This window comes from Xiphophorus couchianus, chromosome 23, assembly GCF_001444195.1.
Source record: "Xiphophorus couchianus chromosome 23, X_couchianus-1.0, whole genome shotgun sequence".
NCBI classification, from domain to species: Eukaryota; Metazoa; Chordata; class Actinopteri; order Cyprinodontiformes; family Poeciliidae; genus Xiphophorus; species Xiphophorus couchianus.
In genome coordinates, this window is record NC_040250.1 from 19,720,438 (window position 1) to 19,748,279 (window position 27,842).

At 38.4% G+C, this 27,842-nt stretch overlaps 1 protein-coding gene across 2 annotated transcripts in view; it reads right to left on the reverse strand.

Annotated features, from left to right (window-relative positions):
- nlgn3a (neuroligin 3a) overlaps nt 1-27,842 on the reverse strand; it is a 174,124-nt gene that overhangs the window by 56,547 nt on the left and 89,735 nt on the right. The window lies entirely within an intron of this gene.

Genomic DNA, 27,842 nt, shown 5'->3' on the forward strand with positions numbered 1-27,842 from the left:
TTCACAAGCAATAAATGTTCTGATGGAGGATGTTTAAAGGCCTCCAGTGATGGTCCCTCAGCATTGTGGCGTTGCTTCCAACATCTATTTTATGGTCTGTGCCTTCATCTTATAATGAAGTATGTTTTGAAGTCCACTGGGGGAGGCAGACAGTTAACAGCAATGCAAGACTGATTAAAAAAAAAGTTTTAATCTGTGTGATTTCACTGATGTCAGTGCTCACTTAAGATAAACAAAGATTAGAGTAGCCCTCCTCAGGGCCATTAGTTGTTTTGGGGATGTACTTAATCTACTAAAAGCATTTATGTCTATCAGCTCTCAGTTGTCAATGTTTCTACTTTTGAGGATGTGATGAACAAAAAGTGTGCAATAGAAAGCAAAATATTTTTGTGCAGGGCACAGCAATGACATATTTTTCTTCTAATGTTACCCTTGTTGATTACATTTGAGTGAGTTTGTAATTTCCAAAAATTGATAAAAGCTGATTGCACAAAAGCAGAAAACGGCACAAAGAAACCCATGATTGGGTTAATTCTTTAGACAAGTATTTTCACTACCAAAACGTGGTTCGATTAACTGTGTTCTTATACATTTTGAAATCAAAGCGATGCACTTTCCTTGGTCTCCTGTCTACATAGTTTGACTTTAAAAATAAAATCTACCAAACACAGAGACATAAGAACATATGAACTCTATAAGGAAACTAAGAATGGCCAAATGAAGGATCTATTAGATGATTCATCAGTCAATGAAAAGTCAATGAAGGGATGAATGGATAAAACTTTTGGCAACAAGACAGCGTAGTCCCTATGATGTTATTCTTTTCCACACTCAGTCATTCAGACCTGAGACATACAGAGTCACTGCATCACTGCAGGTGACGCAGCACCAATCCGCCCATCAATTTCCCCTCCATTTCTTCCTCATTCGTGAACAAGACCTAAAGATACTTAAACTCCTCCACTGAGGTGAGTTGATTGTTTTTCTGCAGTGTGGCTTGCAAATAAGTAAAGTTATTAATGAACCATTACTGGAACATCTGATTTGTGGCTGTGTGAGTTATAAAGCAGTGGAGGTTATGTGCAGCACACAAGGCGGGTTTTGCGGGATTCGTGACATTTGAAAGTATCCCCTCAAGCTGCCCAATACATGGATGACTGGAGTATGTAATGTCACTGGCATATGAAGGCAATACTGGACTGTTTTTTATTTACCCATGACATCATGTCTTTCTTCACAAACCTAATGAAAGGCAGAAACACAATGATGTGGCAGCGTTATGCCAAAGATCCCCAAGTGGTGTTATACATACAGAAAAACAAAAATATATATATAGAGTATATATAAGAGCCCACTGCACTGAACCCCATTGAAAACCTCATCGTTATTCCACCAAATATTGATTTCTGAACTCTTCCTGAGTTAAAACATTAGTATTGTTGTTTCTAGATGAATCTGAATTGGTTTTCTTTGCATTATTTGAGGTCTGAAAGCACTGCATCTTTTTCGTTATTTTGACCATTTCTCATTTTCTGCAAATCAATACTGCATTTTTCCCAGAATTTCGAAGACATGTTGTCAGTAGTTCACAGAATAAAAAGAACAACTTTCATTTTTTACAGACATTTACCTATAAAGAGTAAAATCGGCCTTTTGATGCTGTTACACAAGTGTCTATTTTATAGCATCAAGACAGCAAGAAAAACTCAAAGAACTTCCTTCTAACCTTCGTAGTAAGAGTCCTGTGCATTTATAAGACTCTGAACACTGAGTATATATTTTCTAAAGCTAATTAAAATAGCTTACAGAGTCAGCTCTGCAAATGAGAAGTTGTGTGTTGACTGCATTACGTGTGTGGGCTGCAAATATATTGTGTCCTTGACATACCGGTAAATAATGTGATAAAGTGAATGTTGTGTGCCTTGGAAAGAGTGTGATGAAATTATAAAAAAAATCAAAGGAGTACTATTACTACTACGAGTTTGTAAACTGTACTATGAATTTGCACAATCTTACAGGAAATTTCATTATGTTACACTCTTACTCGAGTACTGTTGAAGTTGTTTATCTCTTAAATTGGAATAATTATTTTGAGTTAGGCACAACAGTTTTTCATAAAGTGTACTTCAAGTCTTAAGTATGTACTTATCATTAATTACACTTGTGTCAACTTGGCAACACTGAGAATACTGATTAAAATCTGTTTAGAACTGTTCTTTGGCCTAAATGCTCTAAGTTTGTATTTAATAGCAATGGTTTTACATGGGAAAATTGTGGTAAAATTGTTAATTCACTTTTTAGTGGAGATGATTTGAAGCAGTCTTCTTTGTCATATTATTTTAGCTATTTCTATTCTACCACACAACTCAAATCGTTGCTGTGCATACATGACAATGGTCTGAAAACCATCCGAGACAGGCTTCTAGTCTTTGAGAGAATCTGAGCACAACCTTCTACCACACCCCAACATTACAGCACCCTTATCCCGAGGGTTTGTTGGCATTAACAAAAAAGGGTGGGCAGTGGAAAGGCCAGGGCCAATTGTCGATAGTAGAGAGGCTGTGGCACAGGAAACGAAGCAGTAGACGAATGGATCAACAGATGGTCTCCTTCAGATGCATCCCTGAGGATGACAGAGCAGCAGGCACATGCAGAGGGAAGGAGAGGGAGACAGACAGAGAGAGAGAGAGGGAGAAAAATAGAGAGAGTAAATAAAAGAGATAGGCAATGGGATTGGAGACAGATGCAGGCAGAAAGAAGGGAAAGGAGGGCTCAAGCTGAAGAGCCTTTTCCTTTTGCTTTTTATCTCTGACTCCTCCTCGCTCTCCGTCATAACTAAAGGACAACAGCTTTTACAACCTTCTCCAGGGTACACAGGAGGGAGGCAGAGGAGACGTGACTCTCCAAGAATAACCCTCATTTGCAAAGCAGTTCACACTTCACCAAGTATATGTCAGATGGGCTGAGAAATGTCATGAGACAGGCATGGAAGAGGAATTTTGTACAAGTGTTAGCCTAATTGAAAAGATACTATAAACATTATCCATTTGGCTTTGTATTATTTAGGATTACTAGATGACAAAATGTGAATTATTACAGTTGGATCCTCGTCTGTGCTACTGAGCACTCAGTTCTGGTGTCCTGTGTGAGACATGTTTTTCCTAAACCGCTTTGACTGCTCTGCATGTTTAAAAGAAACGGGTTATTAACATGTAGAGTGATAATCTTAAACAAGACATGCTGCAGGCACCATTTAAAAATACATCCACCGTAGCTCTCGGGTGCGTTTTAATTGGAAAGGTGACAGAAAGTATTTACTTCGGAAAGCAATTAAGATAGGAAAATAATTGTTTTCATGCATGACTATTTCTGTTTTTGTACTTACTGCAACTATTTGACACATAAGCGCCAGCGCTGCTGTTTTGCACATAAATCTATAGGCATATGAAAATAATCACCTATTCATCACCTCTGGGCATTCTTTCTGAAGCACAGACTCACTCCGGTTACTTTAATATATGTAATTAACTGTACAGGCTCACTTTGTTCTCGTTCTGAGTTATGTAAATCTTTTTCTCACCCATAAGGGACTGGGTTATAGATTTCGAGACTTAGCAGATGATCTCTGTCTGATCAGCACAGCGTGGGCTTTGGCTTCACATGAGCCATGGTGGTGCAGTCCAACTCTCGTTCTGTTAGCTGCTCACACCTACACATGACCCTGCGGATTCTGAGTTGAGGCTCAGCGCTTGTGAACTGTTTTGTTAGGCTACTGATGTGCTTGACTGCACTACTCAACCCCAGGCAGTTTAAATTGCTAATGAACACAAGCTACTTCACAATAAGCTTTTAATTACTGATGAAAGCTGCCCCTTTTTAGTTCTTGTGTTAAACTCGATGTGCAATATTTTTTTTTAATGTTCACATAAATTTGGCACAAATTATGTAAGTTGGTGGCATTGTGTTTGACATCCTTTAAATGGCAGGACAGGTAATCTGGTACTTTGAAAGATAAGTCTACACAAATAAGCTGGCTTTATGGCGTTCTTTCACACTGATCCAAAAGACATCGCAATAAAAGTCACTTCAGACTGACAAAGGTTAAGTCATATGTCTTATTGTTTATACCATGTTTAGCACAAATTAGACGTTGCTTTGTCTTATGTATTTTTTTTTGTGAAGATTCCATATAATTAAACAGATGGGAATAGATGAAAAAGATGGTGCCCTTCATGAACTGAAGGAAACTGAAGCTCTCAGTTTGGCATCTCCAAACTGCAATTTTCAGTTTGTTTTTTTATCAGATGTTCAACAGGATTACATTTGGCATCATGGCTGACTGTTTAACAAAAAATATTCACTTATTTTTATTCTTATTAAAAATAAGTGCTTTTAGTTATAAGTAAATTCATGTTGTATAGTGAGATTAAATTACAATATGGGTACAGAGTTTCCATCTTTCTGTGTGGATATAATTACTATTACAACTTCAGATTGTTTTATTTATTTATTGATTTATTTTTGCTTTAAGTTTCAGTGCCATTTGTACAGTTTTTAAGTGCTCCCAATGTTTAAATGGTAATCATCTGCTTTAACCAGAAAGCAGGCGAACGTATAATATCATACGTTTTTTTTTGTTTTTTTTTTGCCTAAATTATCTTTTTGGAACTACAGTGATTTTTCTAAATCTGTGGATATTTTAATGCTAATCTCAACAAACGAGGAACATTTACAGGTTAAAAACAAAGAGTGAGACACTTTTGTTTATCATGCCAAAGAATTTCTGAGAAGTGCTCTCTTTTGAAAAAGAAATGGACCCATCAAAATGGAAAGAATGCCCTCAAGCTGATCTGAACAAGAGCAAAAAGAAACATGTGAAACACTTTTCTTTATGTCAGCCTTTCTAAATTATTTATGCCACATCCAAAACATATTTCACAGGAACTGTCGAGGAAAACGGGTTTTCTACAGGCAGCACTTGTGAAAGGTCAAAGAATAACTTTCGGTTTGTCTCAGTAGTTGAAAACAAAGATTTCCAAATATGGCAGCTAACATGTCAGCTGGATTTGATGTTGAATTTACATGACAGTTTCTTCATCACACAAACAAACTGTATGAGTTAATAACAGTGATTCTGTGCTCTTTTCCCCTGCACGATAGAGCTGTAATTTGAACTGACTGATTACATGATGTGATTTTTTATCATGTCTAAAAGCAAGCCTGCCTTGACATTGATGTGGGCCACTTGTACATGATGGGGGAACTGACATTTTCTTTTTGTGGCAGCTCAGACTCTCAGCCTTGATTTTAGCCAGAGCGGCAACAGTGACAGTCGTTTGGTCAGAGCCGGATCAGGTCGTTCCTGTCTTTCTGCATCCTCCTAGTTAGGGACGACATTGTATGTTTGTGTGTGTGTGTGTGTGTGTGTGGAAACAAATCTCCCGCTGGAAGAAACATAGATGTTGTTGTTGTGTTGACATAACCAGAGGGTTGGTTAATGTACACAACATGACAGGGTCTTCAGTCGGAGCTTCAGTTAATATGTAGGAGCAATGAAAAGCATGCACTGTGACATTCAGAGAGCAGGTGAATCCTGCTCAAACCCACCACCACACAATTCTTGTCACTGTACAGGCAGTTCATGGTTCAGGATTTTTAAAGTAAGCTTCTGTTATTCGGGGAAAGGCAGTTAATATCTTAACCTGTGTAGATAATTCCTTTGCTGTCTTCATTTAATAAAAATTCTAAAGTTGATGAATTTGAACATTTCTCTTTATGGTGAATTCATGGCACATTTTTTTTACTCTTTCATGTATTTAAGTAATTATATGATTAGGATAGGGGTGGGACTTCATGAATTATACTTTACTTCACCTCTTGAAAATGCATAAAAACTTGAGATCTGTATATATGTATATATGCATGTATGTGTATGTATGTATAATTCATAAACAACCTATACACACACACACACACACACGTATATATATATATATATATATATATATATATTTAAAGATATATAGATATATATAAATCTGATTAGTTTAAAAATGTGAGAAGGGAATCGGCAGGCCACATATTAAAGAAAACAAGAATTCAGAATTGCCAAGGAAACACTTGATCAATGCATCACCACTTATATTTTTTAAAAAGAACCTACGTATAAAAGACTGTACTTGTCTTTTTGCTTCTTAATTTTGGTGTGGCCTTATAATAAATGAACAAAAATATCATGACACATGAGCACCACTAGCTCAGCTTAACTGTGCATTTCGTCCTGACTCAGGAAGATGATTTCATACAGCTTTGTTTCCTTGCTCTGCTATCACACTATTGATTTCGATTTAAATGTCTGTTTCCTATGGTGAGGCTATAATTCAGAGTGTAGCAGAAAGAGGTGATGATAATGATCGCTTTGACCCCAGACATCTCTCTTAGCCTGGTCTCTCAGATAGTGGAATGCGGGTAAACTAATGATGGAAGGTGAGAAAAACATGAGGAGGGGACGGGCTTGTTATCAACCCGGAAAGACGGAAGTAAAAGGAGGAAGTAGAAGGAGCAGAGGAGAAAAAATGGAATAACAACTGTGACGTAACAGAGAGTATGTTTTTGGGCTTTTAGCCGAACTAATTCTCACTTTCAGTTTGTCTCATCTCTTTCTCCCTCTCATCGTCTCCCTCTTTGGCTGGTGCCTTTTTAACAAGGCAGTCTGTGTCCAAACCCTCCTCTAGTGCTACCCCTCCCGACCAAGTCCCTTTTGGCTGCTCCCTGTATCTCTTCCCCTCCTTTTCTGTTTTGGGGAAATAAAGGTCCACACAGTTGCAGCATTGATGGTCCCACACTAAGAGTTCTCCACTACAAAAGGGCTCCAGCTTCCCCCGAGTCAGGCCTTGGTTGAATGGGAGCCTCGGGGGTGTGGATGAGAAGCATAGGCTGGAAGAGGCCACCCTGCACAGAGCCACATAAAGGGCCAGTATGCCAGGCTCACGATGAGAGAGACATACACCTATTGACACCTCTCTTTCTTAACCTACCAAAGATTTTAGATTAGTTTTAAAAACTTTGGGAATGGTCTTAAACCTCAGATCAGTGACTCTCGTTTTCCAGCTCAGAGGCCCACAGCGTGTCTCGAGTACAGACTGATCTGACAGGATGAGGGTGGGAGAGATAAAGAGCACAAGAAAGCCTCTTCATGGCAGCCTGAATACAGAAAGCCATTTTCCGACCACCAGTCCTTGTTTCCGGGGAAGGAGAAAATAGAGAACTGGGGTGATGAAAGTAAATTATTTCTGGTTACTAGTTCCATATTACGGAATATGACATGATAGTATAATTAAACAAGAAAATGGTTAAAAAGAATTTATGCATGAGCCCCCGGTTCTTGCTGGCCTCATCAGGAATTAATAATTAAAGGAAATATCAAGCTGCTTCAGATGGCAACAAAACCATCAGATGTTCCAGGAGCTTGGTCCCCGATATTGGACAACTTCAAACTGAATAAAAACACTCCGGCAAAAAAACGCAGACAATGTTACCTCAGGGGAGATTGTTAGAAACTTAAATTTTCATGTCCAGGCTTGTAAAGGTCTGAAATTATTCCAAAAATTACTTGATTACAAAAATCCTCCAGGAAAAACCTCTGACTTGATGCTCTTGTTTAATTCAAACTACTCTTTACCAATGGTCACATATTTGATGGGGAACAATTACTATGGTAACCTAATATGCTTATGTGTACATTAACAAGCATATAGGAGAAAAAACATCGAGAAGGGACACGCAGTGCCATAAATTTGAGATTTATAAAAAAAAATACTTAAGGACAACACAGTTGCACTAACTGAGTTAGTGTTGCATAACAATAAGTTGCCATATAATAAGGGCAACTAGGATTATAACAATATATCCAGCCAACAAGACAAGCCAATACATATTATTGGATTCATGACAAGATAAGATTTTAGAAATATATTTGGGTAAACTAAAGACCCAAATTAGAGTAAAAGTTTGGTAAATTACGAACTCCGTTAAAAAATTTAATCATCGTAGAATATTTCATTCCAAGCTTGACTAGTGCATAAATGTTTTGGTATTCATGCTTGTCTACATCGAAGATGATCCAAATTTTTAAAAAAACGTGGAAAATTTGTATTTTTTTGTTTTCACAAATAGGACAGGAACTCATAAAACTCAAACGTACAAAGAATTGCTCAGTGTAGAATTATCCATAAATATAAAGATGTTTCATTTTTAAATGCAGCTCAGAGTCGTTAAAAACTGCTGTATCGAGCTGAAGTTTAGGCCCAATGAAATCTTCCCAGACTCCAGTCTCAGTGTTTTGCCGGTGCTAATGCACAGAATGTTGTTGGCCTGCCCAACAAGAGTCTTTCTTAGCCAACTTGGTCAACACACTTGGCCAGCACTTTAACTACTTCTTTTCATACATCAAAAAAGTAATGTCTCATACAAAAATAAAGCTTGAAGCACTCCCTTTAATTATAGACCTCATAATAATAATCTATATTTATTTTACCAGATGATGTCAAATGCTGACAGCAGCTGCCTGGCATTTCACAAGAAAGACCTTACTTGAACAAGGAACATTTGGACACTTTAATACCTAATTTGAGATATTCAGAAATATGAATAGATGTACTTATACATATCCAACTCAGAAAATCTATTATGCACTCAGATCCTTTCAAAGTGCTGAAAAATTATTTTTCAAAAAACACATTCAATACAATATTTGATAGTTGTAGAGTCAGAGCGGTGTCCTTGGTTGTACAACATGTTAGATATACATTCAGCAGCTTTTACCTGCACTGTGTTGGTATGGTTTGAAGAAAGGTAGCTGTACGATTTTGAAGACAGAGACTTATGCATACCTTACAGCTGTGCAGACACACACGTGCCATTCCGCTCTTTTGGAAAATGCGGCTTTTGTGCAGCAAAGGCACGAGAAACGACAAACAACCAACAAAATGTCAAGAGGAAAAATCTGTGCTGCACAAACACCAAAGCTCATCTGACACATATCTGAGCCTCTAAAGACCAGATCTGTTGCTAACAGACAAGAGCTTGTTATGGCAGGGAGGGATGAAAAACAAGATACTTAAAGTCAGATCCTACGGCGCACGTGGCAGCTGCTGGCCATCCTGCATGTGACTTCAGGGCTGCTTAATCTGATTGTGTGATGTGTGTTGGTGGTCAGATGAAACAATTCGAAGGGCTCCGGTGAATGTCAGCCCTGGCAGCAACTACAAATGAGCAGTTTACATATGTATGACCCCTGGCACCCAAGTGCCACTCAATCAATCAGATGTCAGTAAGGTAGTTGCTGAGTTTTAGCTATGTGGCTTTCTTTTGCCTCTACCTCTCACAGCTCTCCTTTTGCTGAATCTCTGTCATGTTTCACGTCTTCCTCCTCTCGGCATCTTGCTCTGTTCTCCGTACCTACCTCTGTTTCCCTTCTCCACCTCCCTACCTAACGACCCATTCTCTTCTCACCATCTCACAGCGGCATCTTCCCTTTCACATAATAGCACAGACAGAATGCTCAAAGACACTGAAATGCTTTTACATGAAGGGGAGCTTTGCATCTCACAGCTGGTGTGGAGGCGGGCCTGCTTGCTTCCACAGGAGGAATGGGAGAAACTGGTGTTTGAGAGTCACAACTGTGAGGTTAAGCAGCACACTGGTTCCACTTGAATGCATGTACACAGTGGGAAGATTTTCATTAAGAACACTGTGCCTTAACGAACAGTGTGATATTCAAATGTAATGCATATATGTGCAGACGTGGACACGTTTGTTAGTAGCGTTAGAGCTCAGTAAAATAATCCTTCATTTCTGCTGAAAAGTGATTGTATTAGCAGCAATTGACCAGGGCATTGTGGATTCATTTAAAATGTAATGGAGTAAGCAAATACAATTGCTAAGAGAAAAGAATTAATTAATCCTTGAATTATGTTTCTCGTATTTCAATGTTTACACCAGCTATTCAGCTAATGGAACCAAAATGCTACTAGATAGTGTAGTATCATTGCACTAAACACTGGGAAAACAAACTTAAGACACAGACAGGAAAAATCAATATAGAGGATCCTACAAGCAGAGTTTGGTCTAAACAGCATGACTTCACTTATATTCTGTTTTCAAGTAAGAAAATATAATGCCATACTGGCAATCCTCAAGAGACTGGACACAGCACCCACTCATGTGATTCACAGGAAGATAAACCTGGCACTCGTCTGCAAAGAAATGAGGAAATGCTATGTTTCAGAAAATAGTGACCGGCAGCATCATGCAGTGCTTGCAGATACTTGTGGTACATCCATCCGAGTTTAGCAAAGGCAGAGATACAATCAATAATGCTGACACATAAACTTTTGATGCCCATTTTGATAAAGCAGAAAATGCAAATGTTTGAATAAGGAAGCCATTGAAAACCACTGAGGTGGGACTCCAAAGTCCCTTTCATAAGTCCATGGAAGAAGATCAATGGCTTCACTATTGACAGAGACATAAAAATAACGCTTAGAATTAGCAAAAATTGTGAGAGATAAAGAGGGCTCAGTCTTGTTTTGTGACTAGATCTGACAACATTCAAATTTGCAGGGTACAGTGAAGCCTCCAGACTTCCAAGACAGGCTGAATTAAAACATGCTGCTCAGTCCAGTGTCCGCAAGCTGAACATTGGCTGCAGGTCCTGGATCCTCCAGCAAGATAATTACCCAAAACATGCAGCTGAATTCACACAAGAACTGCTAAGATAGAAGCACTGGAATATTCTTAAGAAGTCTATCCAGATCTGAATCTTAGTAGCATCTCTGGAAAGATCAGAAAATTTCAGTATCAATAATGGAGAAACAAGGAGAAATCAGCTGCCGACTAGCGTTGCACAATTTCCAATATGAGCACTGACTGTCCAAGAACTCAAAAGTAACATTTTTAATTGACAAGTCTTGAAGCGCTATGATGATAACAATATTTGGTGTTAAATGTGGTTACTGAATGAAAAAACTTTCTAAACCCTACAAGTAAAGTTGTATCAACCTGCACAGTAAATTGTTGCAGAAGATCAAAATAATAAATCAGGATACCATGTTTGTTGACAATAGAATTCTTTCTTTTCAATTCTATGAATAATTATATGAAATATTACATTGGATCAACAGCCAAAAGGTACAGTCTGATTTATGTTAAATGTGTAATAAAAAAGTAATGAATGTGGATGGGTTTTCATATCTATGTGTGTATATATATATATATATATATATATATATATATATATATATATATATATATATATATATATGCTTTCCTAGTGTAATCAACATCTTTTGTCCAAAACATCACACCTTCGGGGTGCTTTGTGTGATGTTTTGGCCTGTGGCAGAACAACTTCAAAGACGTTGCATGAAACATGACATGCAAGCTGGGATGATGTAATTTCAGGGTGTGGTGAGAAAGTTTAGCAGCTCAGTGTGCACTGATGCGCCGTGATACCACGGAAGAGATCAGAGACCTAGCTTATCAAAGCACATCACAGGAGCAGAGCAGGAGAGAAAGGTCATCATTTAAAGGATCTTCAAAGCCCAAATCCTCTTCTCCTCAGGTTAGAGTAGCTCTGGTATCTAGCTGTAATGAGCTTAGTCTTGGTTGACACTTCTACACAAGAACTCAAGACTCAAGACAGCAAAAACCATAAGGTAGTCTGCAGCTTTTATTCTTGATACCATAAAACCTGTCGCCTTATGTTTTCTCATTTGTAAAATCCTGACAATTTTACTTGCAAATCTACAGCATCAGATTTAATAGAAGCTAGCTGTATTATTTGAGTTTAGCACTCGTATGTGGCTGTTTGTCTTTAGATAGTGAGTGTAGTTTTGTGACAAACAAAAGAAAAACATTGGACCTCTGCCAGTGAGGTTGCTCTCTGATTGACAACTTCCTACTAGTTTACAGGGAGAAATGATTGGCTCAGAGAATATGGTTTCTGATGCATATATTTATGCTGAAAATATATTTCTTAGAGCTCTGGTCTGGATACATTGCAATTTGCTACATTAGAAACAAAATATATTTTTTTCCATATTGGGAAATACAAAAAAAAAATAGCTAGCCCTTGAAATATCTTTCAAGCAAAATGTCTCATAGTACACCATGTTTTATATGCTTGACAAAAACTAAAATGATATGAATAAACTGAAATCCCCTGAATTTTCAGATCCTGTTGTCAGAAATAAAAAAAAGGAAGCCAGATGCTGTTAATCAAATGCATTGATTACCTGATCATCACCGTCATTAAGACTGCAGTAGGATATTAGTGCAAGTTTCTGCAGTTTTCTGGTACGAATTCAGAGAAACTGTGGAAGCAGATGTTGTTGCCCAATCAATCTACGAACGTTCACAATTATTCATCTGGTACAGCAAAAACCATCTTCCAAACAAAGAAAACATTTAAGAGGCTGTAGCCTGTACTTTGACAATCTTTCCAGAAGTGGAGATTTCAACCCGATTTAATCAAACTGCCTAACAGTTAACATCAACTGTGGTGACAGGGTGATGATGGGTGAAGGAACTGATTGTTGTCATGCCAATAAAGATTGTTTCATTAATTATTAAGAGTGGTATAATTCAGTTTAATTTAATTCATTTATTTATATAGGGGTAACACATAACAAATATCATCTAGAGACACTTAAAAAAAATAGTCAGTTCATTCCAACCATCGAGAAAGATTCAAAGTCAGTTCCATGCATTCCAATTTGGTCCTAGTTATCAAACAATGCAATTAAGTGCAATTTATAATTCAAATTGATGAGAAACTGTTCTGTCTAAGGAAACCCACCTGATTGCTTGGAGTCACTGACTTACAGCATTCACCCCTCGTGGAAGAACATGCAGCAACAGTGGACTGACGTTCGCAGTGTGTCGTTGACTCTGCAGCAGTCCGTCACACTGAGCGCGCATGTAGCAACAGCTGGAAGAAACCTCCAGTAGAACTTGGCTCAGCGTAAGTGGCCATCTGCCATAACTCAGTCTATAAACATTTTTGACATGCTATTTCCAATAAAATGCTACATAAAAACAGGTAATTTTTGCTTAGCTATCATTTTGCGATTGTTCCTTTGTGATTCAATATCTTGATGAAATGAAAACAATTTTAAATCTAAAACTTTGGGCTTAACAGTGTCATCAGTAAATGTGACACCGGGGTGAAATTAAAGCACATTTACCCATCTATAAATTTGCAAAAACTAAAATGATATGATTCTTCTCACAGTAAGAGAGAAGAATCTACACACTACAACGTCTGATCATACCTGAAATGCAACTTCTATCTTCATCTGTCGTTTCATCTACCCAGCATTCCTATGGCATGATGCCACCCCACCACCACATTTTGCAGTGTGAATAGTGTTTTAAGGTGATGTGCAGTGTTCGTTTTGAGCCCAAATCATGTTTTGTGTGTAAGCCAAAAAGTTACATTTCTGTCTCACCTGGACAGACGACCATGTTTGCTGTTTTAGTTGTGGTTGTGACACAACAACATATTTTGACTACTTTGTCAGGAATTGTAGATGTACACTAACATAAACAGGCCTTTATTGATATTCTAAATGAGAGTCATAGTGGTTGGAAATATAAACCGAATAAGTATAAAGACAATTTCAGATTGGATTAAAATTGCTGATTAAAAAACATGTAAATAGTTACATTTAAGTCTACATTCTTTCAAAATCATGAAGGAGACCCAGGATAAATTAGGGCTACCGAAAAACAGCAAAACACAAACACTATCTATGAAAAGTCGCTCTGTTTAACCTATTTGGCTTTGAATTTCAACTATCTATGCATGAAAGCGTAAACTGTGGTGCAATTGACGTGGGAGTGTGCAGTGACTGTATGCATAAGTGAATGGGAAGCTTTCCAACAGTGTGTATGAGTATTTTCTTGTTTTTTTTGTTGTTGTTTTTTTTTGGCATGAATGCCAATGTGTGTAGCATCGTACAAGTGTGGGGTGGTGGGGAGCATTGCAGTAAGGGGGGTATGGATATTAATCACCAGGAGGAGCATGGTTCTGTGTTGCCACCCGGAGATGGATGGGGTGTGAGTGCAGTGATGTCACCCTGACAAATGGACCGGCCATGTTGGCTGAGACTCGCACATCGCCTCTCATTTCAATTAGTTCGTTGCACAACAACCTGGCTAGCCCACAATCTGCAGGTTACACATGCACAAACACATACTCCAAGTCCAAAAGCACACCTCCTCCAGTGCTTCAGCCCACAGCTCTCTAACAAGATGCACTGATCTGTAAGAATACAGTGGAGTGTCTTTAATTAATCTAACTCAATTATGATGGCACTTTTGCTTTCCCTCCCAACAGTACTCACTCATTACCATGCATAATATCGTCCAAATGCTATGTTGCATGGCCAACACACAAGCCAGTGGAAGCTGGCACATGGGATCTAAAGACTGGACACTAACTGTGTATTTACCCCACAATATAAAATGGAAAAAGTGCCAAAAAAAGGCAATGTGAGCAGTTGCTTAGGTCAGGCATGCATTTGCTCTTTGTTCCAGAACAAAATAATACAAAATATGTACCTGTCTTTATGGTGAGCAGCAGGTATGAGTAACTGAGCTCTGGTCTGAACACCTCATTTGCTCTTCTTGGGCTTTTTCTTAAAAGCAGCAAAAGCTAACCAACGAGTTGGTTTCAAAGTGTCTATCACTTACTAAAGAAGTGTTCGGTCCTTTCTGGAGGTCTAATGCTGCTAACCAAAGGCACAGAAAACGGTTTCCAACTCTTGTCTGTTTTCAGTGAACTTTGACACAGGAAAAACTGTTGACTTTTCTCAAACAATTACCGGTTAAAGTACCTCTCAATCACCATTCTACTACTCGTACATGTACTCGTACTCTTATTTCCCACTCTCTCGCTCTTCTCTGATCTCTGCATCTGACTGCAGTGGTCTTACTGTCCTGCACACCAGGAAAATAGCGCAGGGGGATTCTGTTTGCTCTAAGCTAGGGGCCGACTGGTCTATTTGAGACTGAAGAGGGCTATGCAGTGCACCGTGGAGGACTAAGTTGGGGCTTTGATAAGAACTTCCAGGGGCTACGGATCCGATTCCAGCTTAACATTAGCTGTTGGGATCTCTTCATCTGCCTGTGAATGCATCAGGAGGTTAATGCTACCCTACAGAGATGAGGGGCTGAGTGGGGCTTTATGGTGCCATACTTAGTTGGACATTTCCACATTTCCATTTAGCCAATTAAACACAGTTTAAAGGTTTCCCTTGAAATCTAATGCTGGAAGAAAAAGCAGGTCACAGAAGGAAATTTGCATCAGTATAGGAGTATTTTTAGTCATGTCTGTGTGCATAGGCGTTTCGTCAAAAGGAGAATAGAAAATAAATTCTGTTAAAGCAGGTAACGTTTTTCTGTGGTCTGTTGACATTTCTCACTGATGCTAAGTATATTTGACACATTCATAAATTAATAGTTAGCGGTCTAGTCAGTTTGTGCGTACTGTATGTAGAATTCACAAGCTTCAACAAATGAGAATGCGTAGCTGGTTTGACTTCTCTTCTGCAATGCTGATGAAACAAGCCAGTTCGTTGAAACAAGAAATTCTTTTTGAAATAGTGTGTGTAATTTCATTAATACTTTTAGAAAAGAGGCAGCGCAAATATTATTGTAGGTAACATAAAAAGCATGGACCACACAAAAGAAACTTGCACCAATGTCCTCCAGAAAGAAAACAATATTTGTTTGACACCCTTCCCTTTGGTTGAAATGTTGGTCTTGTTTCTGGAACGAGCCTACGTTGCTTTTTTCATTTTGCTCTGCACTTCTTCCTTTAAATCTACCAACACTAGAGAACTGGGTTTCAACAACAACAAAAAGGTTAGCTCTAGCTCTCCGTTTCATCTTGGCCTCCATCAATCCCAGAGGACATCTCCCTGGGTCCGTCTGCACTGCATAGCGATGGGAGATTGCACTGGGCCTCTGTTTATTTGGCTTTCTTCCCCTTTCTCATTGCGCTGAAATCTGCCTGACAGTTCGGCGGCTTGGCTCAGGCCCCACAGGGGCTACCGTCAGATAAAATGTCACAGTGGCTTTGTTCTGCATGCCCTATAGGCTTTCGAGACACACTGCACACCTGAGAGCGGAAGGGTCAAAGCGCAATGCAAAATTGGTGAGGAAGAGGATAGAGAAGGACTACCTCTGACTTAGTTTTGCTGCCTTTTAATAACACACATTTTAAAGAGCCTTGGTATTCATTCTATAATATTTCCAAACTTTTGTCACATTACACCAAATTGCAATGCAATTTTTAAAAATGTAATAGACCATTATAAACTAGCAGATAGTTATGAACATAAATAACATGTTTTTAAATCTTATTTAAAATAAATGTATAGATTTAGACCTTGATAGGACCTTGCTTTGATCAAAACCACTCCATTGTGCTATGAATGAATAGGGCTCCTGATCTTGAACGTGAACCTGTGAATAAGTCTAAAGTCACTGCAGCCTTAAATAAATTTTTCTTCCACTATTTTTCTGAATTTATCATCATCCACATTCCTATGAACTCTGACCAGTTTCTCTTTGACTGCTAAAGAAAAGCACTCCACTGCATCAAACTCCAGCTAACATTGGTTATAACTGGGTTGATCTGTCAGATTCTCTTCTTTTTTTGGAAAATACACCAGTTGAAGTCATGAAGAAACTACACCAAGCTTTACATAGAAGCTTCTGAGGTTTACAAATGGCAAGCATCTTGTTTACATGGTAAATTTGAGCTGCTTTGGGGTGTGGGTGAAACCAACAGGTCATTATCATAACATCTTTTGAATGGCTATTCACACTGTCAGTGTTACTGGTTTTGGCCAATAAGGTGAATATTCGAAAGGAATGCATGGCTAATTTGCATCCCCACCACATCAGCCCACACTATGGTGGTAATAAGCTGGAAAAAAGAGACCGAGGAGGATAATTTACACACAGCTGGACTGTATTTACACATTAGGACATCTCTGAAGGATTGGTTGCCCTGTATTTCATTTAGGAGTAAGTACAAATTCACTTCATAGCTTTTTGTTTGTAATAAATACAATTCTGTAATCAATGTTACCTTCTCTGTTCACTTCAGCATTATGCACTACATTGTACTGTATGTCTACTATATAAAATCCAACTAAATTAAATTGATTTTTGTATTTGTAAGGTGACAAAATGTGGAAAAGGTTCAAGTAATATAAATTATTTTGCATGACACTGTATTGTCACTGAACAAATTGACCTATAAATAGAATTAGATTTGGGATCAACCCCCAGACTGTATAACTTTCCTACAAAAGCCTAAATCATACATGGTTCATTAATAATGCAAATGTAGTGTCCATTTATGTGACAGGAATATGTAGCTGAGTGTGAGCCCACTATCTTGCACAGCCATTTAACATAACAGCTTCTGAGTCTCAAAGCCTTGACATCTTCAGTCAAACCTGATTCACATTTCCTTGAAAAGCCGCAGCACCAAACCCAACTGCCGTCTTTGAGTCTGAGATGACTTATCTCACTGTTTTCCTAATGAGGCTCAAATGAAAAAGTCGACTGGTTCTCTCGCATCTGAGCACTAGGGCGGTTGCCGCTGTCAGCTCCTGTTAGCTCAGTTCTCTCTGGTTGGTGTTTCAGAGAGCACAAACACACTCATCCCAAAGGAGCTAGTCCATGCTCCTTCACAGGCGCCGACCCCCACCAGCCCTCAATTAATTAGTAAAAGAAGGAGCAGCTTCTGCAGGTAATGTGATTAAATACGACATCCCTGCTTTAAAGACTGTGCTGACGGAGCAAAAAATAAGATGGGACGTTGTCGGAAGAAATTGTCACTGTACTTCTACATGACCCACACTTCAGATGCTCTGCTCTCCTCCCTCTCTATCAGCTCAACATCAACGTGCACTACATTTTCCAAGGACATCTGTGAGACTTATTAGATGAAAAATGCTATATGCTCTAGATTACTGAGCTTGTCAGTCGCCTAATTTGATGCAATCCCCACCAGATCTCTTTGCCTAATTAGTTTTTTTTTTTTTTGCTTTACTTGATAGCAGACATTTATGAGTTCCTATGTTTGTATTTTGAGTGAATGCTGCATGGAGGCTTTTATCTACGACTATGCTCCTTAGATTAAAACATATATAAACAGCAATGTGAGAGATTACACATTTCTTGTTCACCAAAGACATCAACAAATAACATCAGTTCCCGACAAAATCTGCAGAGGAAATTGTATTAGCACAAAATATACAGGTACTGCAAATATTCAAATCCTCATCTTTCAATTTTGTTAACATGGTTACCCTACTGTTACAATAATATGATCAAAACTGAAAAAGTGTGAGGTTTCATTCTATTTAATATACAGTGAATGTTTTCGTGCCACTCTATTCTACTTTGCCCTCAGGCTTGCGAGGGCTGAGTAGAGCAGGGAAGGATGTATCGAGCAACGGCGCATAAATGGAATGGCCAGCCATTTTAGTCGGTGGGGGGACCACTCATTACACAGATTGCATAGTGGTGTTTGTGGTCAGTCAAGGCCAACATCCACTCTTCCCAGTTTGACCTAAGCTTGAATGGGCATTGCTGCTCATCTTGGAGTGTCTCTCCTTTAAGCCAACAGTCTTTGAATCCTCCAAGGGCTAGTTTCCTTAGAGGTTTCCACGGGTGGTTTCTTACCCAACAACACTGCAAGCATGCTATTAAAGAGAGGGAACCAGACATGAACTAATGGAAGGAAGGGTTTTGAATCTTATTAAAGGGACATCTTGTTTCAGTTACTGCTCCAATAGCCCTCTGGCTTCGTGTCAGTATCAACAGCAAACAGCTAGCAGGTGCAGTGCACAAATGAAGCCAGTTGTGTTGATCAAATCATCTGCTGCTCTACAACCCTACATCTATTCTTTCATTTAATCCCGCAGTGAGAATAATAATTTGAGTCCCTGAGTTTAATAAGTAATAAGAAAATCAACATTCTCACTTTTTATGGATGCTTTATTTTAATTAAGAGAGAAAAAGTAACAAGGATAGAGGTCTTATGTCTGAAAATGCAGCTCCATAACTCTTTTATAGCAGCTTCTTTCAAGCCTTGCCAGGATCTGGGGTCTCTGCCGCGCTAGAAGATCCATCTATTATCCATCTTCAGGAATAGTATTCTGGAAGATACTATTCCTGTCAATTGCTTTATTGGTGCTGAAAATTGGCCCCTTAATGTCTTTGTTATCCTGTCCCCCTAGTAGAAAAAGTTCCAAATTATTTTTCTTCCACTTCTGTGTTTGACTGTGGAAAATGCATTTTTAAAGGCCACAGTTAATCGTTCCCCAACTCAAAACACATTTGGAGAAGACACTGTGGACTTCATTCAAAGCTATTTAAAAATAAAAAAATAATTTATTTGTTCACTGGCAAACTTAGAACTACGGTAGTCTGTATAAGATCAAAGCTAATTGAAGGTTATTTTATTTTTCTTCTATTTCAAATTAATCCCTCCTGCTGTTTTAATCTTCTCATTGAACTTCTTACTGATGTTTTACGGTTCATTTAAGTCTAGTCGGGATCTGTTATTTTGTTACTGAAGTACTTTGACAGCTCTTTGGTCTTGTCCATGCTGGTGGAAATGTTGAAAGGGAAGAAATTGATTTTGTCTACAGGTGTGCTTTATACACAAAATAAGATATTGGAGTATCTGTAACTGATATGTTACATTACATAATATGGTCCTAAATGTGAAGTAATAAAGAGTAATTGTAAAATTGTCACATTTATGAAGGATGTGTCATTTTCAATGCAACCTTGTTTTGTACTGTACGTGTTTATTGGGATGAAGGCTGTAAAATTCATAGTGTCCTGCTGCGTCTCACTCTGCTTACATTCGTTATCGTCTCATTTCATTTTCATTTGATACATAATACTCCGGAGATAAAAACTCAATGTTCTATACACAGCCCATTATTGCTCTCAAATGGTCAAATAATTATAAATTCAATTGATCACAGAATTGTCCAGAGTGCAGTTTATTTAAATCAAGACTAAAACCCCAACTGTTTAGTTGCTTTTGAACTGTAATAAATGAAACACTAACCAACAATTGATGTGTGATGATGGCACTTGGCAAAATGTAATGTTTCAATTGTTGACTATGTGTTCAATAGCTTTGTCCTTTTGCTTTTTTATGATAAAGTACTTTGAACTGTATTGTTGCTTGCTTAAACTTGATTGATTGATTGACTGATTGATTGATTAAATGAAGTCACTTTGACTGCTCAGCACCAGGTAAGCTGAATCTTCATCAGTGCAGAGAGTATCTACATAGCAGCATGAGATTAAGTAACATTATTGAGTCAATCCTGTATCATCTGAGTAGAAATAGCATCAATTCTATTGATGTGATGCAAATGTGTGGTATATATCTTGTCTTTATTTACTTTTTGCATTTTCTCAGATCATTTAAACAAAAGGTAGATGTGTCAAACTCTTACAGCAGTAATAACATCAAATAAAAATGAAAATGCTCTAAAACTTGTTTTAACTATGGTTGCAAATAATCAAAAGCACACAATCAGTATGAAATCAAATACTTATTACCTCACTGTTTCACTCTTTGTTGACATGTAAAGACAAAAGCTATAAAAAAAACCACCCTTGTATCTCATTGGTTAACTCCCCTTAGAAGAAAAACTGACTAAAGAACTCTGTCATCATTTGCTGAGGAAGCCTGCAATGTGCAGTATTTTCTGACTCTGCCAGCCACACGTCTGGCTAAAACATTCTGCAGCCTAGCTAAGTGTAGCTCCATGGGCAGAGGTCTGATGTATAGCAAGCTCACAAGGTGAGTTTTATCTCCTCCACCCTGAGAATTTGCAATTCCATCCTTTTGGATTGGCACCGGGAAAAATCTTGAGTGGCAGGCTCCTGTTCTAATTAAACCTGCAGAAGCATTAGTCCCGCTTGTGAGCAGTTTTCATAATTACCCATGCAATTAATTTATTATTTCATTTAAATAGGTGGCTCAATGGCCAAACATGCAGTGAATTGAAGATCTATATTAGGAAAATGCCACAAAGATATCGCATACCTATTTTTTTTTTTTTTTTACCTGAGCCACATGTAATGCTTCTGGATGACAAAGGATCAGAAATTAATGGATGGGAATTTGGTCTTATTAAATTTTTAAATTCTGGAGGTAATGTAGGCAAACATGGGAAATCACTCTTAATGCAATGTCTATTAGGTTTAAATAAAATGTAAGTATGACCTTTCTAAGCTCCTTAATTCAGCTAAATTGGCTCCAGAGGAAGCTAATTTAGCTTTTTACAACATGGAGGAAAATGGGCTGTAGAGCAGAGGTACCATCATCAAATGGCACTGGGTCCTGACTTGTTTGCAGAAGAAAATGTGTTAGCTTTTTATTTTCAAGAGACAAAACCCTCCCTAAAAGGCTTAGAGACTTTCCCCCCCTCAGTATTTTCCCTATTTTCTACTGACTGTTGGGATTAGCACTATAATTTTGGCCACAGTGGTATTGTTAGTGAATATAAATTTGAGCAAAGACTGAATTGCAAATGCAGGGCGTAAAAGCATGCAGTCAGCATGTAATAATATGGCATGGAAATGTTAAGAGGCACATCTATTTAAATGGCAGAACTAGGATACCACATAAAGATGACATAAAGTTGAACTCAGAAACAGGCCTGTAAGACCAGGGGAGATAATTGACCCATAATTCAAGTCTACAGTCTTGGAGGTAGACCACTGGCTCAGACACCACAGGTTAAATGCTAAATAAAAGGAACCAACAGGAACCAACAGGTAAAACAGTATACCGCTGCAATATGCCTAGTTAAGTCTGTGGACTCAAAAAAATATATAATTAAAACCTTCTTAGTCAATCAAGCTTTTTGTTAATCTTATTGACTTGCATTTTAACAACTAATTTGTTATTCCATGTTCTTTTATGTTCTTATTGGCTTTTACAGCATTTAATTTTAATAAACATTTCATGTGTTCAGTGCACAGCATTTTTTTGACTGTTTTGTGTCTGAAAATAACCTAATAAATAAACTTTAGTTTCAATCTGGCAAAACTATAGGATTATATGTTGGAGATTATATGTTTTATCTTAATTCATAGTGAAACAAAAATTATTGATGGAAAACGTTGATAGAAGGTAAATGACACACGGTTTCCAGAATCATTTATAAATAAAAATCTGACAGGTGAGGTGTGTCTTTATATTCAGTTGCCAAGAACAGACCTTTGGTTTTAGTCAGGGTGGCCCTCCTCAGACCTTAGAAGATTTTCCATTAATGGATGGCAGGACACTGTCCATTCAAAAATGACCTATTCTGGCTGCCCATAGTGCAGTAGGACAAGCTGCACTGCATTTCTAGATCACTGAAAAGGTTTTCACATACCTGCCATTCACACACTGACATAAAACTAGAGAAGTCAAGAACTATTAAATACTTGATTCTAACTTCATATTTTTTTAATCAAATGGCACACATTCTATTGTATAGTTGTATTCTTTGTACATAATGTGGGTCCCACAAAGTTGCTCAATTCAACACATTATTTCAAAATATTATTAAGAATGTGCTTTGCTATAGTCATGTGCTTCTGCTTTCTAAGATCTTATGAACTTGCCTGCTTCAATTGTCACATTTTCAATAGTGGAACTAGCCTGGCCATTGCTTTCCAGTGCAACTCTGCTTGAAAAAAATCTCGATTCCGGCACAGTCTTTGCTTTTTCCCCTTGACTCAGATTATCTCCAGTCGATTTTCAACCCGGTCAATCAGCGAACAGAAGGAGAAGTTGTGAAAAATTACTTCTCTCTTCGCAGTGGAGGACAGTTGTTTACAATTTCCAGTAAGCTTCTTAGGATCAAAGTGGCACATAAGATACGTCATGGATGAACGTTAGCGACTTGGTGAAATTTAGCAATCATTTTTCAACAGGTGAGAACCCAAAGCCTCTGTATGAAGCAAATAGTGTAGGACAAAGGGCTGGTTTTTATCAGACAGTAGTGGAACACTAACATGATTTAGCTCCATATTTTGACCTTGTCTGCTGTTACTAAGTGACAAGTTACTATTGATGCTGAAGAAATCAGCTCGATGCTGCCACCTCGATTTTGTACTATCCTATCAGTGTGTATGCACTGTTAGCTTTCTGCCTCATTTTTCCTTTGGTAAAATTTTTACATCTTTTTGTTGGTCTATCAAATAAATCTCAATACATTCAAGTTTGTGGTTGTAGTACAAACCAAAACACTTTGGTTTTTACTACCAAAGTGGTTGTAAAAGTTTGAAAAACTATGAATACAATGCAGAGTAAAATAGTTTTTTTGTGAGTTATGAAACCAAACATTGAAAATTCAGGTATGAGTGATTTTGATGTTTCCACTTCAGTAATATTTTTTTTGTGATTGAGTCAAAAACAACACATACACATCCTCAAACTTTAGCTTCATGGTCTGGCACTTTAACGGTGCAACTAATGTGATCTGTATCATTAAATTTCTGACACTCAAGAATCCATATCCATTTCAGTCCCTGTCAAGCATTGTTAACTTCTTTACTGCTAAATTAAGCAGGAGATATGCTGCCTGAATGGAGCTGTATACAGCTCCTGACATTGGAAGCACGGGGGCCAACAGTGTTTCATGAGAAGTGAATTAAATTTGTAAGCTTGTGTTGTGTGGTGTGTATACTCTGTGTTTTTTGATTTCATCAAATATTTATGACGGAGACCAATTTTCCAGGATTTATTACTCACATTTTCTTGGTACATGCTGCTCTAAGCATATGTGAAATTACGGCTTTGTTTATTTTTGGGTAAGCTTACAGGTAGCAAGCCCACAGCTCAATCATTTATATTGCCACTACAGTGTTTGCAGCACAGCTTGCTGTTGACGTAACAACTAGCACATTTGGAGAAGAAAGATTTGATATGCAGCACAAGGTAGACAGAAATCAAAGACCATGGTTCTCAAACTGTGGTGTGAACACCACTGGTGACACTTGAGAGGCCCACTATGATGTACTATGGATAAAACTTGGTATTAACTATTGACAAGATAAACAAAAACTGTGCACCAGTATCAAGTGGTATTGGTCGCTACTGTGGTCTGTCTAGGGTAGCAAAATTCTGGATTGTTGTCAGAACATACCGCAGTAATAAACAAGTACCGATGGGGGAAAAAGGCATTTATTGGAATGGTTCTGGAATTCAAAATATTGATGATTAGCCAATACCAGGGACATTTAAAAATTGCTGGTGAAAATAGATTTAATGATAATATTGACAATTTAGAGCAATTGTATTTGAGAGTATTTAATATTTATGTTAGTCTTCAACCCTATGCAAACAGCACAATGCACACAGTTGTGTCTATGTGCGTCTGTACAAAAGTGCAAATAATTTGTTTGTTATTCTTTTTATTTATTTAGTTTTGCTTTTTGCTATTACTAAGTTTTTATGCAAGGTGTCCATTTTTGATTTTGAGGTTCACATCCAATTTAGACTTTTGTGAGCTATTGTCAGACTCTGCTGTATTTTATTTTTGTATGTCTTTTTCTTTCCACTAGGTTTTTAATGTTTTGTCATGAGTTTAATTCTATTTTAATTTATAGAGACATAATGTGCTGTTTCTTGAGCATTGCATTTTATTTACTTCTTGCTTCTCCTTGGACATGGTCAACCATTTTGTCATTCATGTTATGCTCCGTATTCCTGTGATGTTCCTGTTTTTATTGTGTTTTCAAGAATTCCTCGTATGACTTTGTTCCCTGAATTCTATTGTCAGAACACAAGATACCCTTTTTTTGTCAACTTTAAAACTGGAAATTATTATTAGGTTTAAAAAATCACTACAATCAATCAATCATGTGGATCTAGTAGATACATGTTTTGTCTTTTCTTTTTTGCAAAATTTTGTCTAAACACAAAAGAGCCATGGTTGTACCATTAATGGTACCATGTTGTACCATTATTTTACAAAGTCATATAACGGTAGGAATACCTGGAAACAAAATTTACTTAATACTTGTTGTAAGAGCATTAATAGCGAACTGGAACCGGAAAACTTCAAGACACATGCTGTAAATGCTCATACAACAAACCAGACAAAAGCCAAAAATAGATACGTCCACTTGCTAAGTTGTCAGGAAATTGAAAAAATATTAGCAGACTTGTAACTTTGTTCCAGTGACCCAGAAACACATATTTCTAATTGCTCTATCAGGCCTCTTGGGCTTCCTTTACAGAGCTTTCACCTCTTTGCAATCAGGCCACAGCACAGAGCTCATCAGAACCCAAAGGAGAGCCTGCCTGATCCCCTCAAGCATTCCTCCCTGAACAGGCTGCTTCAAATACCACCTCACCCTCTTGATGGCATCCAGGCTTGGTGCTGATCGGACATGTGAGCCTGGACGCGTGTGGGACACAAAAGTCAAACGTCCACCAACAGCTCTATTTGTTCTCTATATTCCCTTGGAAGTACAGTGGGGACCAAGCCGCGGCAAGATGGACTGCATATGCTATTTTAACCTTTCTCCTTCCTGGACAATCTAATAACATCAGGCTGCGGCGATGCAGCAAAGTCGGCCTCAGCCCAAGGTGACTCTGGCGGGAAGGAAGGGGGGCGGGGCCGTGTCTCGTGGCCAGTTAGATGAGATCTGCTCACATATCCTGAAGCGCCTTTGATTTCACTATAATACAGTTGAAATTGTGAGCGATAAGGACTGTGCCACCGAAAGTGTTGCAACTGTGCTGTTGATAATAAGTGACCTTTTTTTCCCTCGGTACAGTGAAAAAAAAAGAGAGAGAGAGAAAACAGTATTGGTGGTGATGAGCTCCATGCTGATGCAGACAAAATAAAGCCACTCTAAACAGTTTAGAGCTTAAGACTTCAATTCTTATCAACTTTTTGATTTCATCAGCAACATGTTTAGAAAAGAAAGTCACAAATCTTTTAGGATAGCAGTTTAGGCCTCTGAAACACTGATGTCTGTACTTTCCAAAATATAATTCACTGGGGCTCTCTCTATCTGATTTCCGTGGGACATGTCAGGGGCTAATTGTTAAGAATTGAGTTATTGAGCTGTATGCCCTTCTGCAGCCCCTGAAGGACTAGCACCAACACAAACAGCAGCCGAACACTATTGGAATTCCACCGGAGTATCCCGGACTTACCCCGGCCATAATATTGCTCTAATAATTGGAGCTCACAAGTCATCAAATATCATGGCGGTTTGTTCAATTGATTCAGACAGCATATAGGAGAGGAGGATGAACATGCATTTCCAATTTACGCATTTGTAATCTGGATGGCATTCTTAGACTCTGTTTTTAATAATGGGGAACTGTGCAAGGCTAAAACAGTGTTTTTGTAATCTGTCCTCTGGCTAGTGGCGTACAAGCAAGTGTACATGCAAATATGATGCCGAGCTCAGCGGTATCATTAAACTCAGACAAGTGAACACAGAGCTCTTTTCCAAATAAGATGGCTACCATGAAGGCGGATGCAGCAAAACACCGCGATTGATTAATGTAATCCAGTAATTTGATAGGTTTTATTTTGACAGCACACTGTTCAAATGGAGTGTTTGACAGAGCAGAAGTGGGGTGTCAACAGCCTGTTTGCCACATTCTGCAGCTGCTGCAGCAGCACTGAAAGTGATGAGAGCTATATCGCATCCCATCAGTAGAGGCAGTGGATTACTTTTTTTGTGCAGACTGCTGACTTCTGCACACAGCAGAATGAGGTTGAGTGAAGGCAAGTCACAGAGCTGGATGATAATAAACCATAGTTGTGATAAAGATGTAATGGATGTGGAATCTGGGCAAAAAAAAAAAAAAGGAAACAGTCATGAATATTATCATAGAGAGTGTGCACGACATGGATTGCACACACTGGAACTACACTTAAAAAAAAAAAACATCCCTGCTGACTCCTTTTGCAGACGACGCTCTTATCACCTGCGAACAGGATGGAGGCGGCAATGTGTCCAATCAAACAGTTGTCGTTCAGAAGTGTTTGAACATGTTTTAAAGCATTTCAAGAGCAAACTGAGTTTAATTAGAATGGCTGCTGGTTAGCACTAACTGCGGCCAAAGACGACTACAGAGAAGATATCAACGGTGCCTCAGCCCTTGCTGTGCGGCTCTGGTCTGGCTGGGTGTCCAAAGTTCAGAGTCTGAATCTTTTATAAAAAGAGGGAGTATTCAAAAAAAGAGAAACCAGGAAAAAATGGTGGAAGTTTGTTTGGACATTTGCATAAATGGTGTAGTTCTATGAATGTGTTTGAAAGAGCACAGTCTATTTTACCAAAAGGATAAAGTAGCATTTCACTCTTGCTTGATTTTTTGTTGCCTCCATGGATGGATGTGTGATCCTCTGCCTTTTCCTGATTGGGTCGTGGAGGTAACGGGTCCTGAAGGGACCTGGCCAAGAGGAGTCAACCCTGATCTCAGGCGCTTCAAACTTGCCTCAGCACTGTTCCCGAAAGGTCATGGCTCAAAGATGCCAACACAACCAAATCATCTGTAATAAGGCAAAGATGAGACCCTGAGACTCCTGAACCAGACACTCTCATGACTTCTCCTTCAATTTTTACAACCACACATCACAAACCACTTTGATGAAAAGTGGAAGTACTGATACATAGCTGTCAGCTTTTTCCACAAAAACACGGGGATTGGACATCCAAACTCCCATGATCCCTTCAGTAACTCTGTGGGGGTAAAG